The 21169-nt window shown below is 42.4% G+C and overlaps 1 pseudogene; it reads right to left on the reverse strand.

Moving 5' to 3' along the window:
* Positions 1-2421: 2421 nt before the first annotated feature.
* Positions 2422-21169, reverse strand: part of LOC112075518 (guanylate-binding protein 1-like) — a 28692-nt pseudogene continuing 9944 nt past the window's right edge.

Here is a 21169-nt window from a genome sequence, read left to right on the forward strand (position 1 = left end):
GAAAGAGAGGACCAAGGCGCAGCGTGATATAAATACATTATGTATTTATTTAAGAAAGACGAAGAACACTAAAACAAACTAAACAAAACAACAAACCAAGACGCTATACAAAACAAATAAGTGCAGACACTGGCAACTTACAGACAATTACCCACAACCTACCTAATGACTATGGCTGCCTAAATATGGCTCCCAATCAGAGACAACGATAGACAGCTGTCTCTAATTGAGAACCAAATCTAGGCAACCATAGACCTACATAAACACCTACACTGAACACAACCCATGAACTCTACAAAAAAAACCTAGACAATACAAAACCCTAGACGAGACAAAAACACACAAACATCCCCCATGTCACACCCTGACCTAACTAAAATAATAAGGAAAACAAAGATAACTAAGGCCAGGGCGTGACAGATGCCTTCTTTACTGTGAGTGGATGTGGTATCTAAGAGTGTTTGGATTTTTTGGTTACAGGTTACTTTCGTATTCTTCTGTGCTGTTTTGGGCCCATCTGTATGAATTTCTGATGTTGTACCTTACTGGGCTGTGAATGTGTGGTTGTTTCCATGTCTGTTCTTTTGAGGAACAACGTAATTTGGCTGTGATCAGACAGAGGTGTTAGTGGCTTGACAGTGAATGAGCTGAGAGAGAAAGGGTCAATGTCTGTAATCATATAGTCTACTGTGCTGTGGCCAAGAGGTGAGCAATAGGTGAATCTCCCCAAAGAGTCCCCCTGTAACCTAGCATTAACAAAGTACAGACCCTGGCTTCGACAGAGCTGCAACAGATCCCTTCCGTTTTTGTTGATGGTGCTGTCACTGTTGTTTCTATGGGTGAGATTAAGGCAGTTAGAAACAGTATGGCCTGAAATAAAGCTTTCCCCTCACATGGTCGTTAGATCAGGTAGTATTCCTGTGAGGGCATTTGTGTCCCCGCAGATGAGAACATTTCCCTGGGCCTGGAAATGGCACGTCTCTTCTTCAAGGGTGGGGAAGATCTCCTCTGAGTAATTCGGGGATTCTGAGGGGGGATATATATTGCGCAAAGGAACACATATTTTCTGTCAGTACAAGTTATTTTTTCAGTTTTAACCAAATGTGATATTTACCAATTTTGAGGGGATCAATTAGATTTTGTAGTTCGGATTTGTACCAAATGATCAATCCTCCAGAGTCTCTGCCTCTTTGACAGAGCTGTGTTTTATGAGGCACAATTACCTTTGTAGCCCTGTGGGACCAGTGAGTGACATGTCAGCCTTTACACCATGTCTCCTGCAGAATGATGACGTCAACATCTTAAGTTTATTGTTGAACTTCAGTGAGAAAGCTCTCAGTCCAAAAGAATGATGAGTTTTAGGCCCTGAAATGTTTCCACATGCTAACTGATAGTGATTTCATGTTGCAAAAACAAGAATAGCAGTCATAAATACAGTAACTACTAACTTAAGTTGTTTGTTAAGAGTGAGATAAACAGGATAACAGCAAAAAAATATATGTTTATATACAGCTGAAGTTGGAAGTTTACATACACCTTAGCCAAATACATTTAAACTCAGTTTTTCCACAATTCCTGACATTTAATCCTAGTAAAAATTCCCTGTCTAGGTCAGTTAGGAAATGTCAGAATAATAGTAGAGAGAATGATTTATTTCAGCTTTTTTTCGTCATCACATTCCCAGTGGGTCAGAAGTTTACATACACTCAATTAGTATTTGGTAGAATTTCTTAAATTGTTTAACTTGGGTCAAACATTTCAGGTAGCTCTCACAAGCTTCCCACAATAAGTTAGTGAATTTTGGCCCATTCCTGCTGACAGAGCTGATTAACTTAGTAGGTTTGTTTCATATGTGAAATTGAGCCTGTGCAGACCGTGGAAAACAGTAAACGGAATAGGACGTTACTAATGCCACAGTTACTCGTCTAAGATCAGCATATCCCAGGCATCTTATACGGGATTCTCATAACCGGGATAACAAGCTTTTCGGGTTATTGTAAATGGAATATGACGTTTATATGCATCAACTCAAAAACAGAGTACTTGGAGTATCCGAATAATAACAGGATATTTGGTTCTCATGTAAATGTGTCAGTGTTACAAGAAGTAGGCCTATTTGGTAATAGTAAACAACACTGCAAAAACCTTTTAAGAGTGCTTTCTAAAATTCTACTTCATTATTGATTAGGCATTGCTAATTATTATTCAAATGACGTACAAAAAAAACTAACATCAATAAACCTTGACTGAGTGCTTAATCTAAATCCATGAATCACTACCAATAAATACACATTGTCAATCATATGTCTATAAGAATAATTAGCTCATCATCCTCCTCGGGAACCTACATCAGAACCACTTAGACAGCCATTCACAGCCATTCCTCCTACTTTGGGAGTATTCCTGGAAGGACAAGGTAGCTGCAGTCCCAACAGTATCCAGAGCTGTGCTCATAAATGAGGGTTTTTCTCTTCTCTTGTGCTTTGCACCCTTAAGCGTATCTATCTCTCTTTGCATTTGGTGTGCTCTGTCATCAAACCCTTGTGGAGAAGGTCATTCTGCTCCTGAAATTACAAGGTTTGTTTTTACACATCACGGACTGTGTCATTAAAACAAAACACATACACACATTTTAATCTTAACCCTAGAGTTCCTGTAGTTTTTAAAGTGTTGTCTCAATGTTTGTGTTTTTAAAAATCCTACCTTAAGTCTGGCCTGCAGAACTCTATCGTGCTCTGCACGGCATTTCTACTGCTCTCTCCCATCCTCTCCATCAGCTGGTTCACATTCTCCTCATACGTCTCTCTCGGTCCGCTCTCAACTTCCTGGACAACCAGCTGCTCCTCCATGGCTCGATTCTCCCGCTCAGATGCTCCTTTTCGCTTGCTCCGCTGCAGGTAGACAGGTATGTGTGAGAGAGAGAGATAAATATCAAGAGAACGAGAGGTAAGCCTCCATTTGGTGGTCCATTAGAATGTGTTTGCCAGGTCATGGAGTGCATATATTCATGGTGACCTATATCCCTTCTGCTCTCTGCTCAGCTTCAGTGAGGGTGGTCTGCTGACAGGATGGTCTGACCAATGATGGCCTTCCTTTCCAAGTACTCTCCTTCAGTACCTCTTCAGCCTGGAACAACCACACATAATATTTAACTTTCAACATCACATCAGTGCATTCATAACTCCTTTGACAGCATCCACAAAAACATGATAATTACATTATCTATAAATAGCACCACCTCCCAACATACCTTCACTCCCCTGCCTCCCTCAGATCTGAATTCACTGGTGGCCAGTTTCAGGTCGTTGCAGTACTCTTTGTATCCAGGGGTCATTGGACGCCATCCCTTATTTTCTCCTCCAAGGGGGCAAAAGATGCATTCGATTTTGGACTCGCTGCCTTCTGGGACTCCTTGTAGTTCCTCTCCAGATCTTCTCATACTCCTCTTGAAGCACTTTCTATTTTGGTGTTTGAGATGTTGGTTCAGAATGTACCAGAACAAACCAATGTCTTGGTTCAGTTGAGTAATAAATGTTGAATAATCTGTCAATGTGCCCTTGAGTAAGGCATTTAACCCTAATTGCTGCTGTAAATCGCTCTGGATAAGTGTGTCTGCTAAATGACTAAAATGTACATGTAAGTGTAGCATAAAGGGTAAGCTAACACAAATGACAAATTATCCTCATCTTGTTAAATACATGCATCACTGATTGAATATAGACTCTACATTCCCATACCATGAGCTCCAACTGGTACTTCTGGTCCTCCGTCTTTGAAGGAGTTGTTGATGAATATGCCAGCACCTCCTTCTCCATGACAGCATGCACTTCAGACAGCTCCTCTTGGGTCTCTGTGGGGTAGGCTACCCAGTCAGCCATGCCTTTTGGTAGTGGGCTTGGCCCTCTCGATGGCACTGGAGTTCTCAATTTGGGCCAGAGCCAACACAGCATTGTCCAGGCAGGGGATCTGCCCGCTACGGATGGCAGACACATACGTCTCTGCAGGTTTCCAGCACTGCAGGAGAGGGCAGGAAATCAGCATATCTGGTAGTTGTGGTAGTGATGGTGGTAGTACTGTAGTGGTCAGTGTTGCTTGTATAGAAGTAAAGTAAGTAGTAGAATTAGAGGACTTGAAGTACTAATGGCGTTGTTAGTGTACTGGTCATGGTGGTTGTAGTAATCATCATAATAATAATAAAGAGGAACTGGTTATAGTAGCAGCAGTAGTTTAGTTGTATTATCAAACATCATGACCTACTTTCATAAGTGCTTTCCAATATAGTGTTGTAATACTCACGTCTGCCGGTAACTTTCAGGCCCTGTTTCAGGGTCTTGGTCTTGGCCTCCTTGAAGACGTGGTCACAGAACTCCTTGGCTTGCTCCACAAAGGCAGGCTCCAGGTCAGCGTCGGTCAGCTCCTCCATACGTCTCATTTTGTCTCCACTGGCTGGCCTCTCAAACACAAAGCCGCGAGGAGAGAAATAGTTCCGCAGGCAGCTACGAGGCAGATTGTATGCCTGATCTTTCTTACTATGACCTTTGTAAATGAAAGAAAGTACATCAATCATTAATTAACAAATTAATGTTTAACCGTGACATTTGTGTGGAAGAAAAGCATTTAATATTTTGTAAAGGTATTGTCAACATTGGTAAATTCAATCTAACCATGGTTTAGATTAAGAGTGAAGTTAGCTGTGGCTAGCTGGTGTTCCCTTCACTGTTTTCAGTTTAAGAGCGTTCTCCAGGTACTCATTGGCTGTGATGGTCTCCCATCAACCTCCAGGGTCAGGGTGAAATCTCTGACTGTCCACACAAAGGAAGGAAAGTAAACGCAGGTACTCTGAAGATTCTCCCCGTCTCGCTGGTTGGACTTCACCTTGATGTGCTCTGTCAGTTCTGTCACATAGCTGTAGAAGGCGTGTTGAGGACAAAATGAACCCAGATTTACTACATACAGTATAGTGCTGAGCGATTAGCGCTTTTGAGGTTGGTTCGGTTGTTGGGGATGGAAATGAATCCAGACATCCAACCACTACACTATATTTCTTTATAGGCCTGCTGAAGGATACTGTAGTTTCTCCAGGGCGTTGTGTCGATGGTTCCCAGGCTGTTGTACACCAGAGTACTGCTGAGCAGGACAGCCAGGGAAAAGATCCAGTTGTCATTCTTCTCATCACCCTGCAGACACAACAGAAGGAACACATTGGTACTCTGTTCATACTAGAATGAAATTAAGTCAGTAACTAAATGTCTACTCCATACGCCGTTTTATGGGCTCCTACCTAAATAAAGGTCAAAGCTGGAATCCTTAATTGAAACATTAAAAGCTGCACCCTAACTCAGTTTTGATTCAAACATTTTTTTTAAATGAGGGATGAGCCTAGAGAAATTGTAACCACTTAAATTCATAGACTGAGCTATGGGTGCAATGACTCACCATCCGTGACATCATAATTGTAGTTAACCATGATGTTATACAGTGTTTAATTACATTTACAAACATTGGAGTAAAACAAGCTTTATTTGGGGTTCTGATGGGGTATGACAGTTGAACTAAGCTCATGGGTCATTATTTATTTGATATACTCTTTAGAATCAATGTGTATTATATCTCATACATTTATAAGTCAGACATTATATACAGTTGATGACATCAGCTATCAGTACTAGACACAGTTTATTGAGATAACATGGGATTTTACCCATAGCAATGTTATATTTCTGTCATCTAAACAGCCATAAAAGGTTTTTGACAGAGAGTGAACTTTGACCTCCCACCTTCTCCACGTCCCAAGCCCTCTGTATCCAGCAGCACCAAGGTGTGGTCTTTTTTTTTTCAGGGTGAGGCACACACCACATCCAGATGCCCTTAGTTTTGGACTGGATGGTGGCTCCCAGGGCAAAACCTTGAGGACAGAGGTAAAAACGGTTCTTAGGATGGAATCTGTAAAGAGGCAGCAGGATGTAAAGTGTTTACTCAAGGCTGCTGGTTTTCAGATGAACCTTTTTGTCTAGTTATACGTATATAATACTGACAGACTGAAAGTGAAACTAGCAGCCAGTGCAAAACGGCACCCTGATCTACACAACCCACTAGAACAAATGTGGTCGGGAAAAAATGTTTTGTTGATGTTTGCTCTGCTGTCTGGTTGTACGTTATGGTGTAAAACTGAAAGAGAAACTGTAGTTTCCACAATGTAATAACAGGATGTGTCGAATTTCCAATTTTGCGGACTGGTGGTCAGAACAGAACAAATCTGTACTTAGGTGCAGCAAATCTGTCTCTCTAACTCTGAATGACAAATGTTGTACATAAGTTAACACTTTCTGTTTCACATTGCGATTACCTATCTTTATGTCACGCCCTGAACATAGTAAGTTGTTTTTTTCTCTGTGTTGGTTGGGGCGTGATGGTGACTTGGGTGGGTTATCTAGGTGTATTTGTATGTCTATGGTTGCTGATATGGTTCCCAATCAGAGGCAGCTGTTTTCGTTGTCTCTGATTGGGGATCATATTTAGGCAGCCATTTCCCTTTTGTGTTTGTGGGATCTTGTCTATTTTTAGTTGCCTGTCAGCGTTAGTTGTATAGCTTCACGTTTCGTTTGGTTGGTGTTTGTTGTTTTGTTCAGTGAGTTTCAGTTTATTAAAATTATGTGGAACTAAGCACGCTGCGCCTTGGTCTCACTCATACGACGATCGTGACAGAAATCCCACCAAAAATGGACCAAGCAGCTGTACAGGAGGAGTGGACTTGGGAGGAGATCCTGGATGGAAAAGGACCCTGGAAGCAGGCTGGGGAGTATTGCCGTCCTAAGGAGGAGATATAGGCAGCTAAAGCGGAACGGCGAAGATACGAGGAGATAGCTCAACGGCGCAAGCACGAGAGGCAACCCCAAGAAAAACTTGTTTTTCGAAGAGTGGGCCAGTCAGGGAGTCGAGTGAGGAGTTGACGCAGATTCCGGAGAGAGGTGCTGGCATTGATAGCGCTGCAGAGCGGGCGTGCTGAGGTGCGTGGTCATCAGCCCGGTGCCACCTGTACCGGTCCCACGCATCAGGTCTCCAGTGCGCCTTCACAGCCCAGTGCGTCCTGTGCTAGCTTCCCGCACTTGCCGGGCTGGAGTGAGTATCCAGTCAGGAAGGGTTGTGCAGCTCTGCGCTCTAGACCTCCAGTGCGCCTCCACAGTCCAGTATGTCCTGTGTCTCCTCTCCGCATTCGCCCTGAGGTGCGTGTCATCAGCCCGGTGCCACCTGTACCGGTCCCATGCATCAGGCCTCCAGTGCGCCTCCACAGTCCGGAGCCTCCGGCGACGGGCCACAGTCCGGAGCCTCCGACGACGGGCCACAGTCCGGAGCCTCCGACGACGGGCCACAGTCCGGAGCCTCCGACGACGGGCCACAGTCCGGAGCCTCCAGCAAAGGTCCAGAGCCTTCAGCAGGGGTTCAGTCCAGAGCCTTCAGCAGGGGTTCAGTCCAGAGCCTCCTGCGACTATCTACGGTTCGGAGCCTCCGGCGACGATCCACGGTCCGGTGCCTCCAGCGACGACCCACGGTACGGTGTTTCTGGCGATGCCGCCGCACCGGAGCCGCCCCCGACGCCCTGCGTCATCCATCCTAGATGCCCACCCGGACCCTCCCCTATTGAGTCAGGTTTTGCAGTCGGAGACCGCACCTTTGGGAGGGGTACGGTCATGCCCTGTACATAGTAAGCTGTTTTTTCTCTGTGTTGGTTGGGGCGTGATGGTGACTTGGGTGGGTTATCTAGGTGTATTTGTATGTCTATGGTGGCCTGATCTGGTTCCCAATCAGAGGCAGCCGTTTATCGTTGTCTCTGATTGGGGATCATATTTAGGCAGCCATTTCCTTTTTGGGTTTGTGGGATCTTGTCTATGTTTAGTTGCCTGTAAGCGCTAGTTGTATAGCTTCACGTTTCGTTTGGTTGGTTGTTTGTTGTTTTGTTCAGTGAGTTTCAGTTTATTAAAGTTATGTGGAACTCTAAGCACGCTGCGCCTTGGTCTACTCTTTTCAACGATCGTGACACTTTATGAGAAATCATTATCTTATACATAATCATTCCTTAACCATATAACAGTGTTGAGGTCTTGCATATTGTTATGTACACTGACCAAAAATACATGAAAAAATGTCAAAGATTTTACTGAGTTAGTTCAAATAAGGAAATCAGTAAATTGAAATAAATTCATTACGCCCTAATCTATGGATATGTTGGTCACAGATACCTTTAAAAAAAGTAGGGGCGTGGATCAGAAAACCAGTCAGTATCTGGTGTCACCATCATTTGCCTCATGCAGCGCAACACATCTCCTTCGCATAGAGTTAATCAGGCTGTTGGCTGTGGCCTGTGGAATGTTGTCCCACTCCTCTTCAATGGCTGTGCAAAGTCGCTGGATATTGGCGGGAACTGGAACACATTGTCATACACATTGATCCAGAGCATCCCAAAAATGCTCAATGAGTGACAAGTCTGGTGACTATGCAGGCCATGAAAGCACTGGGACATTTTCAGCTTCCAGGAATTGTGTACAGATCCTTGCGACATGGGGTTGTGCATTATCATGATGAAACATGAGGTGATGGCGGCGGATGAATGGCACAACAATGGACCTTAGGATCTCGTTACAGTATCACTGTGCATTACAATTGCCATAGATAAAATGCAATTGTGTTCGTTGTCAGTAGCTTATTCCTGCCCATACCATAACCCCATCGAAGGTGAGCATTTGCCCACTGAAATCTGTTAAGACGCCGAACTGCAGTCAGGTCAAGACCATGGTGAGGACGACGAGCACGCAGGTGAGCTTCCTTGAGACGGTTTCTGACAGTTTGTGCAGAAAATCCCGCAGGTGAAGAAGCCGGTTATATAGGTCCTGGCATGGTTACGTGTGGTCTGCATTGTGAGGTCGGTTGGACGTACTGCCAAAACGATGTTGGAGGTTGCTTATGGTAGAGAAGTGAACATTCAATTCTGGCAACAGCTCGGTGGACATTCCTGAAGTCAGCATGCAAATTGCACACTCCCTCAAGACATCTGACATTGTGTTGTATGACAACTGCACATGTTAGAGAGGCCTTTTATTGTCCCCAGCACAAGGTGAATGGTTTAATCAGCTTCTTGGTATGCCACACCTGTCAGGTGGATGAATTATCTTAGCAAAGGAGGAATGCTCACTAACAGGGATGTAAGCACATTTGTGCACAACATTTCAAAGAAATAAGCTTTTTGTCTATATGGAAAATTTCAGGGATCTTTTATTTAGGCTCATGAAATATGGGACCAACACTTTACATGTTTCGTTTATATTTTAGTTTGGACTTTGGTCGGACCACAGATTCAAAAATACTTTAGTGGATGTGCTCACCTTTTTTCTCGCCAGCCAGCTTGTTCATGAGGTAGGACTTGCCGGTGCGGTACAGCCCAACCACCGACACCACTACCACATGCTGGTCAATCTGGTCCAGGATGTCCAGTGCACTGCGGACAACACGCAGCTTCCCAACACTGTCGTTCTCTATCAGACATACTGGTTCCTTCATGGATACTGCCTGGCCTGCCATGATGCTGTCCTATAGAAACACTGGCAAGGACACACAAGAATTTTTGATTGTGTGTGTGTGTCATAAAAGTTAAAACTTTTTTTGTGCAATTAAATGTAAAGTGATAAAGGCGCCACAGGGGCTGGGGATATGGAGTGAATAAATGCTGATCATAACAGACCGGGTTTACAGTGACACAATTATTATTTCATCTTAAAAAGGTACATATTTTAAATTGTTACTTGGTTTCTTTCAACACATGAGACTAGCCTATATCACATTTTCTAGTTTACAAGAAACGGTCACAATATTGCTCCATGAATTGTCTAAATATCAGACTGTTACGATCGCTAATTCATGGATTATCAGTCTAACCGAAGTCGCCCTAAAAAAGAGGCAATAGTCTCCCACAAGCCAGAATTTGAATACAATTATATTTAAGACCTTACTCTACCCATTGTCCTTTGACAGCTCTTTGGTCTTGGCCATAGTGGCGTTTGGAGTGTGACATTGAGGTTGTGGACAGGTGTCTTTTATACTGATAACAAGTTCAAAACAGGTGCCATTAATACAGGTAACGAGTGGAGGACAGAGGAGCCTCTTAAAGAAGAAGTTACAGGTCTGTGAGAGCCAGAATCTTGCTTGTTTGTAGGTGACCAAATACTTATTTTCCACCATAATTTGCAAATAAATTCATTAAAAATCCTACAATGTGATTTTCTGGATTTTTTTTTCTCATTTTGTCTGTCATAGTTGAAGTGTACCTATGATGAAAATTACAGGCCTCTCATCTTTAAGTGGGAGGAACTTGCACAATTGGTGGCTGACTAAATACTTTTTTGCCCCACTGTATACATAAGGTTTAATATTGTTTCAGTTATTTTCTAGTCTCTGCCTCTTATAAAGAAACGGTCTGTGAGAAAGCACCTCAAAGATAAACACAGAACCCTGCAGGGGAGTGAAAGAGATAAGAGACTAGTCAGACATACCACTACAAATCAACTTGGGGAGTGGACAATTACTGCTGAGCCTTTAGATAACACTGAAACGATTGTTTGTATAGCTGTGAATGCATGGGCTTGGTCTCATGAGTAGAAGGTAATGACATAGGCAGTTACATCACAGGGGGTTGGCTACAAGCATGATAAAAGTAACTTGGACTTTTCCTATTTTGCAGAACTCAGGAGAGACATCAGTTGTATGTGTGATGTCTGATCTTTGACTTCTGTCTACAGCTGTATTTTGATTAAAATTGTTATGATTTATAAGTGCACATTGAGTGTTCCTTATTTGTTAGGTAAATAAAACAGAACCAACAATTACCACTGCTACTACACCTGGCTATCAGCGGAGCCTTGGTTGGCAGCGAAACAGTTCATTCAGCCTCATTTACTGCATTGAAAAAAAAACATAGCTGATATGGTTGACTTGCTTGAACAAATGTGGTTTCTACTAGAGGTCGACCGATTGTGATTTTTCAATGCCGATACCGATTATTGGAGGACCAAAAAAAAGTCGATACCGATTAATTGGCCCATTTTATTTATTTATTTGTAATAATGACAATTACAGCTATACTGAATGAACACTTATTTCATTTCATCAATAAAATCAATTTAGCCTCAAATAAATAATGAAATGTTCAATTTGGTTTAAATAATGCAAAAACAAAGTGTTGGAGAAGAAAGTAAAAGTGCAATGTAAAAAAAAAAAACATTTAAGTTCCTTGCTCAGATCATGCTCAGATCATGAAGAACATATGAAAGCTGGTGGTTCCTTTTAACATGAGTCTTCAATATTCCCAGGAAAGAAGTTGTAGGTTGTAGTTATAGGAATTATAGGACTATTTCTCTCTATACCATTTGTATTTCATATACCTTTGACTATTGGATGTTCTTATAGGCACTTTAGTATTGCCAGTGTAACGGTAGAGCTTCCGTCCCTCTCCACACCCCTACCTGGGCTCGAACCAGGAACACATCGACAACAGCCACCCTCGAAGCATCGTTACCCATCGTTCCACAAAAGCTGCGGCCATTGCAGAGCAAGGGGAACAACTACTTCAAGGTCTCAGAGCGAGTGACGTCACTGATTGAAACGCTATCAGCGCACGCCCGCTAACTAGCTAGCCATTTCACATCGGCTACACCAGCCTAATCTCAGGAGTTGATAGGCTTGAAGTCATAAACAGCTCAAAGCCTGAATCACAGCGAAGAGCTGCTGGCAAACGCACGAAAGTGCTGTTTGAATGAATGCTTACGAGCCTGCTGCTGCCTACCACCGCTCAGTCAGACTGCTCTATCAAAATCATAGACTTAATTATAACATAATAACACACAGAAATACGAGCCTTAGGTCATTAATATGGTCAGATCCGGAAACTATCATTTCGAAAACAAAACTTTTATCGTTTCAGTGAAATACGGAACCGTTCCGTATTTTATCTAACGGGTGGCATCCATAAGTCTAAATATTCCTGTTACATTGCACAACCTTCAATGTTATGTCATAATTACGTAAAATTCTGGCAAATTAGTTTGCAACGAGCCAGGCGGCCCAAACGGTGGCAGAAACATTATGTACAAAATAAGTTACAAATAACGCAAAAAAACATACACATTAGCACAATTGGTTCAGGGATCGTAAAACGGCAGCCATGTCCTTCGGCGCCATTATCACCAATCACACCAACCACACACCCACTCCACTGAATAGCAGGCTAGTGATTACTTTGCACCGCTTGCAGTTAGCCACTGATTCTTTCCATTGTTGAATTTGCGATTTCCAACTTGTTGTGTAKTGTTTATGTCCAATGGCCGATGAGCATCGATACGTTTTATCCATAATTCCTTTTCATATGAAAAGGATTTGCCAGTAAATTGTCGACTTAATTCATGATGATTACTGCTAGCTTGCTAGCTAAGATTTTGAAAGTATGATGTTGACATGATCAGTCCTATCAAAGCTACGGTAGATATAAAGTGATTTGACGTCATTTTATCTGTGGCCAATGACCTTGAGCCTTCTTGGATGGGCACTTCTAATGTAAATCTATGGCAGCACCCAAAGGGGTTGAATTTTCAAGCTCTCCCCATAGATTGTGCGGTGACATAGTGTCCCCATAAGTGACAGAACACTGAGCCAATCACGGTCAACCAGAGAACATTACCAACCCCAACGCTCCGTATTTTCCGCTAGCTGCCCCACCACCACAGAAAGCAGAGCTAGGCTGAAACACCTGCATTTTGGAACTGCATTACTCAAGAAAGCAAAAAAATAGAACATGTTTGTATGCGGCTTTGTTAAATCAATTATATATTTTTTTACAAACCGATATGTGACACGTATTAATGCCAAAATAACATGCAAAACAGGCACACGAGCAGTAGCGACCCCTGAATGACATTTCACTCATACTACCTCCAGTCTCCATTACCTGCAGGCAAACGGCGCTGCGGAGAAAGCTGTACGCCCATCAGCGCAACAGGAGCAAGCCCAGCGCAACTCATTACATGACATCAGATCTGGACGACGTCTGGACGACGGTCCCCGTGCTGGATGGGAAACTCCAACCAAAACGCATCAGCTACGACGGTGTTAAACAGAAGGACCAGAAAGCCAAACAAGCTTACCAGTTTTTCTATAAGAGGAGGCATTCAGTGCACCCCCTACCAGAATTAAACCCTGGACAGAGTAAGAGTCAAGCTGGATGGAGAGAAAGGATGGAAAACACTACCAGTTGTCATCAGCAAATCTCCAGAGCCAAGATCCTACGTTGTGGAAACTGAACACGGCACCATCGCTCGGAGAAACAGGCGACACCTTCAGGCTTTTCTACAGTCACCTACTCCAGAGAGACAATTAGCAGCACAACAAAGGAGCCACCCAGTCTACCAGTGAGGACAGCACACAGGCCCCAACTGTGAGCCAGCCAACTCCCATCCCCTCACTCAGACAACCACCCCAGCCAGCCTCACCACAACTGGTGAGAATAACCTCGAGAAGTCAACAGGTAAAACTACCACTGAGGTTCAGAGACACTTGGAAAAAAAGAAACATGCTTACTTTTCCTTTCTGAAAAGAGCGACAAAATCCTTTTTTTTTATTATTAAGAAAGAGGTATAGATACAGCAACCGTTTCGGGGCAGAATAATCCCAATGTTGCTGTGGACAAAGGGCTGTCTACCCCGATGTCCTAGTTGACACAGTTACGTGTGTTGTCGATGTTAAAGAAAAACTAAACTAATGTTACCATTTTTTTTACTGACATTTAAATCAGGTAATTAACATGCAGTCCACAGAGCTTTTATCTGCTAGTCGTCATTGCTTGGTTAGTCATTTTCAGTTATGACGATGACACGCATAACCAATCAATTAGGGACAAATCTATCAGACATCACTACATCTCCCCTTTTGAGAGAAATCAAATCTATAACATCCTCTCTACCGAATACAAATATTCACCCTGTGGACCATTTTAATACAAACAATTTCTGAGTTATTAAACATAACTAAACCGGATTACTCACTGCCTGGCCTCCATCATGACAATAACCAAACTCGAGTTATCAGTGTAGCTTGTTACCACCTGGATTTGTTGAACTATCTTCACACCAGGATTCCATCATAACTGTCAAATTATAGAAAAAAAAGAGAAAGAACGTTCTCTAGTAATACTAGTCCCGTGTGAATAGGGCTATAGTCTTAATAATAACTCCTGCAGAATTAAGCATTTCTTGCAGTAAAATGATACACCAAATGTAGGCAAAATTTGGACTTGGGAACAGGACTGGATAAATATGATTTATTAATTTCTGCATCTTGAGATTAGTCAATTCTCAGTTAGATACCATCTGTAGAGGTGCTGGCTTTATCATAAAAACATAAAAGCTGTTAGTATTTCAACAACATAAAATATGCATCAAAGCATCTTATCAGAAACAAGTTGGGTCGTTTTCACAGCTTTCTTTTTCCTTACAACCGGTCAAACTGATGTCAATTGGACATTTTGCACAAAAAATCTTTCCCGTTTCTTTGTTGTGTTATTGTATTTTCTTCCCAGTCTTTAAACGTCTTTGCTATGTGAAAGATGACCGAGAACTTTACCGATGTTAACTAGATATAATGAATTATTCGATCGATCTATTACATTATTCTGTTGAGCAAGGGTTTATTTAGTCTTCTAGTGCAACATATAATTACAAAAGAGAAGCTACATTTATCTAATTATAGACAAGTTGACTAACAAATAGCCTACCAAAATGTCGGGAAATTATAATCAGAAACATACCTAAAACAGGCTAAATAAATCCTGCAACCTCTGACAAAAAAAATCGTTCTGCAGTCTTTGACTGTAGCCTATAGCGCATTTTCTATARTTGCGGATTAGGGTTGGGTGTGGGCTTCAGATTGTCACTTCATCACATGTAGTCGGGCGGTTGGGAATGGGTTATTAGCAATTGCGGCGGGTGAACAAACCGCTGACCCGCGCACCACTAGTACATGACCCACACTATGTCAACAATAGCCGAACATAACCGAAAGTAAGCTACCGAAGCACGTTTCCTCGCAGTCAGCTGTGGTTCAGTTAGGCTCGGCCATATTGTACACGTTTTTGTCATGTACAGTGCCTTGCAAAAGTATTAATCCCCTTGGCATTTTTCCTATTTTGTTGCATTACAACCTGTAATTTAAATCTTTTTTTATTTTTTTTATGTGGATTTCATGTAATGGACATACACAAAATAGTCCAAATTGGTGAAGTGAAATGAAAAGAAAAATTCTAAAAAATTTAAAATGGAAATGTGGTGCATGCATATGTATTCACCCCCTTTGCTATGAWGCCCCAAAATAAGATCTGGTGCAACCAATTACCTTCAGAAATCACATAATTAGTTAAATAAAGTCCACCTGTGCGTAATCTAAGTGTCACATGATCTGTCACATGATCTCAGTATATATACACCTGTTCTGATAGGCCCCAGTGTCACGATCGTCTTCTTGTGAGAGATTGGACCAAGGCGCAGCGTGTGCAAAATACATTTCTTTATTGTGGAAGAGAGAAAACACGAAAACGAACACTATACACAAACTAACAAAAACAACAAACGACCGTGAAGCTAAATAACGTAAGTGCACAGACAAGCAACAAACGTTCAACATAGACAATTACCCACAACCAGCTAAAGCCTATGGCTGCCTTAAATATGGCTCCCAATCAGAGACAACAATAACCAGCTGTCTCTYATTGAGAACCAATTCAGGCAACCATAGACTTTCCTAGASACCTACACTGAACACTAAACCATCTACTCTACTTAAKCCCCTAAACCATACAACACCCTAGACAATACAAAAACACATACTACACCATGTCACACCCTGACCTAACTAAAATAATAATGAAAACAAAGATAACTAAGGCCAGGGTGTGACACCCAGAGTCTGCAACACCACTAAGCAAGGGGCACCACCAAGCAAGCGGCACCATGAAGACCAAGGAGCTCTCCAAACAGGTCAGGGACAAAGTTGTGGAGAAGTACAGATCAGGGTTGGGTTATAAAAAAATATCTGAATCTTTGAACATCCCACGGAGCACCGTTAAATCCATTTTTTTTAAATGCAAAGAATATGGCAGCACAACCAACCTACCATGAGGGGGCCGCCCACCAAAACTCAGACCAGGCAAGGAGGGCATTAATCAGAAGCAACAAAGCGACCAAAGAACCCTGAAGGAGCAGCAAAACTCCACAGCGGAGATTGGAGTATCTGTCCATAGGACCACTTTAAGCCGTACATTCCACAGAGCTGGGGTTTACGGAAGAGTGGCCAGAAAAAAGCCATTGCTTAAAGAAAAAAATAAACAAATGTTTGGTGTTCACCAAAAGGCATGTGGGAGACTCCCCAAACATATGGAAGAAGCTACTCTGGTCAGATGAGACAAAAATGTTGCTTTTTGGCCATCAAGGAAAACGCTATGTCTGGTGCAAACCCAAAACCTCTCCTTACCGAACACCATCCCCACAGTGAATTATGGTGGTGGCAGCATCATGCTGTGGGATGTTTTTCCATCAGCAGGGACTGGGAAGCTGGTCAGAATTGAAGGAATAATGGATGGTGCTAAAAACAGGGAAATACTTACGGGAAACCTGTTTCAGTCTTCCAGAGATTTGAGACTGGGATGGAGGTTCACCTTCCAGCAGGACAATGACCCTAAGCATACTGCTAAAGCGACACTCGAGTGGTTTAAGGGGAATCATTGAAATGTCTTGGAATGGCCTWGTCAAAGCCCAGACCTCAATCCGATTGAGAATATGTGCTATTACTTAAATATTGCTCTACACCAGCGGAACCCATCCAACTTGAAAGAGCTGGAGCAGTTTTGCCTTGAAGAATGGGCAAAAATCCCAGTGGCTAGATGTGCCAAGTTTGTAGAGACATACCCCAAGAGACTGTCAGCTGTAATTGCTGCAAAAGGTGGCTCTACAAAATATTGACTTTGGGTGGGTGATTAGTTATGCACGCTCAAGTTGGGTTTTTTCTCTTATTTCTTGTTTCTTTCACAATAAAAAAATATTTTGAATCTTGAAAATGGTAGGCATGTTGTGTAAATCAAATGATTTACACAAAAAATCTATTTTAGTTCCAGGTTGTAAGGCAACAAAATAGGAAAAATGCCAAGGTGGGTGAATACTTTCGAAGCCAATGACTGTACTAATTACATCAGTGTTGAAAATAAAAACAGGAATACCAACCATAGGCCTACTGTCCAGCACCGAGGTAAAGACAGTTTCAAGTTGGATATTCAACAGATATTCGCGCTTTCAAACCACAATAGCTTTCAAACCACTTGAGCCACAGACTCCAAATAAGTGTCATGATGTTGGAAAAATTGTGCAAAACATTGCACAGGTCTTATTTTCACAATTTGGACATTAATTCGATTTCCAAAGCTAATAAACCTGTGGAAATGTGAGCAGCATTTTGTATTCCAAGTTGAATTAGTTAGGGAGCATAAACAAAGTACAAACTTTTTTACATTCAAATTTCAATAGCTCCTTGGTTATGTGACCTACTGAATTTAAACAAGGTTCAGAATGTCCACTGACTACCCTTCTATATTGCACACCCTTTAGTTTGTCCATTTTCATTTCACACGTTTTTAAAATAATTTTTCAAAATGTAGAATTTCAATAGCTCCTTGGTCATGTGACCTAATGACTTCAAACAAGGCTGAGTATGTCCACGGACTACCCTTCTATATTGCACACCTTTTAGTTTGTTCATTTTCATCTCACAAGATTTTAAAATAATTTTTCAAAATGTAGAATTTCAATAGCTCCTTGGTCATGTGGCCTACTGAACCTATATCTAACTGGGGAAATAAATTCCTACGTCTTTTGTAAGTAAAATCCTTTTTACAAAATTGATTTAGGTACATTTTTGTGAAGAGGTATGAGGATTGTGATATGGGTCATTGTCAAGTTGTCTAGGTGTTATAATTATTTCAGCTCTGCCCAAACTTGAAAACGAGTGTTCTGTTTTTTGACGCAACAGTCATTTAATAGTAAAATAATTTAAGGGATCAATACATTTCTATATTGCTTCTATATTCTATATTCTATTCTATTCTATATATATATATTGCTTCCCCAGTATCTGCATGAACCAAGTGTTTTGGTTGACCCTGCTGGACAGAAAGAGAAGAAGGAATCGGAACACGCTGCATTCAAATTCAGGTCTTAGTTATTCCATTGTACTGGATCTAATACATATTAGCATTTTACATCAATTCATAAGTGTAATACTTTTTTATGACATACTGTGAAAAACCCTCTTGGCTGCTGGCTCTGTCACTTTCAGACATGTGCAGAGCAGACTTGAACCACAGGGGWTCTCTGTAAACCCTTTGACTTTCAATTGGCACCGTTGACCTGTATGTATTCTCTCCTGATTGGCTCTGTGGTGCACAGTCTGGCAGTCTGACTAAAGAGCCAGAGGTATGAGGAGAGACATTCTCCTTTGTATTTATGGGAACAAATATTTCCTAACACTTTGGATCCTATTCTTGGACAGTTAGAAGATACAATGCATCAATGCAAAAAAAAAGTATTACTAATTACTGTCCATGAGTAACCTCAACCTTGTGGGTCTGTGAATGTTTGGGCCAATAAAGTGCCAACTCAATTCTACCACTGACTAGTCTCTCATGCCCTTTATTACTGGAGTACACTAACCCCTAATTGGGGCTCTTTTTTGACACATAGTAGCAATTTACCAGATAACAAGTCAAGAAGAACAAAAGTAGATTGTTGTAAGGGTGTATTACATCCTGTGCTGGCCCCATTGTCATATCCATTCTGGATTCTGAGTGGTAAAATCATAGCTGAAAAATGCCTTTATGTATGTGTATTCATTTTCCGCCAAGACAGAACTGCCAAAGGGGGTGGAGTTGCAATCTACTGCAGAGACAGCCTGCAGAGTTCTGTCATGCTATCCAGGTCTGTGCCCAAACAGTTCGAGCTTCTACTTTTAAAAATCCACCTTTACAGAAATAAGTCTCTCACTGTTGCCGCTTGTTACAGACCCCCCTCAGCCCCCAGCTGCGCCCTGGACACCATATGTGAATTAATTGCCCCCCATTTATCTTCAGAGTTTGTAATGTTAGGTGACCTAAACTGGGATATGCTTAACACCCCGGCCGTCCTACAATCTAAGCTGGATGCCCTCAATCTCACCCAAATTATCATGGAACAAATTACCAGGTACAACCCCAAATCCGTAAACTCGGGCAACCTCATAGATATCATTCTGACCAACCTGTCCTCTAAATACACCTCTGCTGTCTTCAACCAGGATCTCAGCGATCACTGCCTCATTGCCTGCGTCCGTAATGGGTCTGCGGTCAAACGACCACCCCTCATCACAGTCAAACGCTCCCTAAAACACTTCAGCGAGCAGGCCTTTCTAATCGACCTGGCCTGGGTATCCTGGAAGGATATTGACCTCATTCCGTCAGTAGAGGATGCCTGGTTATTCTTTAAAAGTGCTTTCCTCACCATCTTAAATAAGCATGCCACATTCAAAAACGGTAGAACCAGGAACAGATATTGCCCTTGGTTCACTCCAGACCTGACTGCCCTTGACCAGCACAAAAACATCCTGTGGCGTACTGCATTAGCATCGAATAGCCCCTGTGATATGCAACTTTTCAGGGAAGTCAGGAACCAATATACACAGGCAGTTAGGAAAGCAAAGGCTAGCTTTTTCAAACAGAAATTTACATCCTGTAGCACAAACTCCAAAAGGTTCTGGGACACTAAAGTCCATGGAGAATAAGAGCACCTCCTCCCAGCTGCCCACTGCACTGAGGCTAGGAAACACTGTCACCACAGATAAATCTACGATTATCGAGAATTTCAATAAGCATTTTTCTAAGGCTGGCCATGCTTTCCACCTGGCTACCCATCCCCCGGTCAACAGCTCTGCACCCCCCACAGCAACTTGCCCAAGCCTCCCCCATTTCTCCTTCACCCAAATCCAGATAACTGATGTTCTGAAAGAGCTGCAAAAACTGGACCCCTACAAATCAGCTGGGTTAGACAATCTGGACCCTCTCTTTATAAAATCATCTGCCGCAATTGTTGCAACCCCTATTATTAGCCTGTTCAAGCTCTCTTTCGTATCGTCTGAGATCCCCAAAGATTGGTAAGCTGCCGCGGTCATCCCCCTCTTCAAAGGGGGAGACACGCTAGACCCAAACTGTTACAGACCTATATCTATCCTACCCTGCCTTTCTAAGGTCTTCGAAAGCCAAGTTAACAAACAGATCACCGACCATTTCGAATCCCACCGTACCTTCTCCACTATGCAATCTGGTTTCCGAGCTGGTCATGGGTGCACCTCAGCCACGCTCAAGGTCCTAAACGATATCATAATCTCCATCAACAAAAGACAATACTGTGCAGCCGTATCGATCGACCTGGCCAAGGCTTTCGACTCTGTCAATCACCGCATTCTTATCGGCAGACTCAACAGCCTTGGTTTCTCAAATGACTGTCTCGCCTTGTTCACCAACTACTTCTCAGATAGAGTTCAGTGTGTCAAATGTGAGGGCCTGTTGTCCGGACCTCTGGCAGTCTCTATGGGGGTGCCACAGGGTTCAATTCTTGGGCCGACTCTTTTCTCTGTATACATCAATGACTTCGCTCTTGCGGCTGGTGATTCTCTGGTCCACCTCTATGCAAACGACACCATTCTGTATACTTCTGGCCCTTCTTTGGACACTGTGTTAACTAACCTCCAGAAGAGCTTCAATGCCATACAACTCTCCTTCTGTGGACTCCAACTGCTCTTAAATGCAAGTAAAACTAAATGCATGCTCTTCAACCGATCACTGCCCGCATCTGCCCACCCGCCTAGCATCACTACTCTGGACAGTTCTGACTTAGAATATGTGGACAACTACAAATACCTAGGTGTCTGGTTAGACTGTAAACTCTCCTTCCAGACTCATATTAAGCATCTCCAATCCAAAAGTAAATCTAGAATTGGCTTCCTATTTCGCAACAAAGCATCCTTCACTCATGCTGCCAAACATACCCTCGTAAAACTGACT

Source organism: Salvelinus sp. IW2-2015, unplaced genomic scaffold, assembly GCF_002910315.2.
Source record: "Salvelinus sp. IW2-2015 unplaced genomic scaffold, ASM291031v2 Un_scaffold3214, whole genome shotgun sequence".
In the NCBI taxonomy this organism is placed as follows: domain Eukaryota; kingdom Metazoa; phylum Chordata; class Actinopteri; order Salmoniformes; family Salmonidae; genus Salvelinus; species Salvelinus sp. IW2-2015.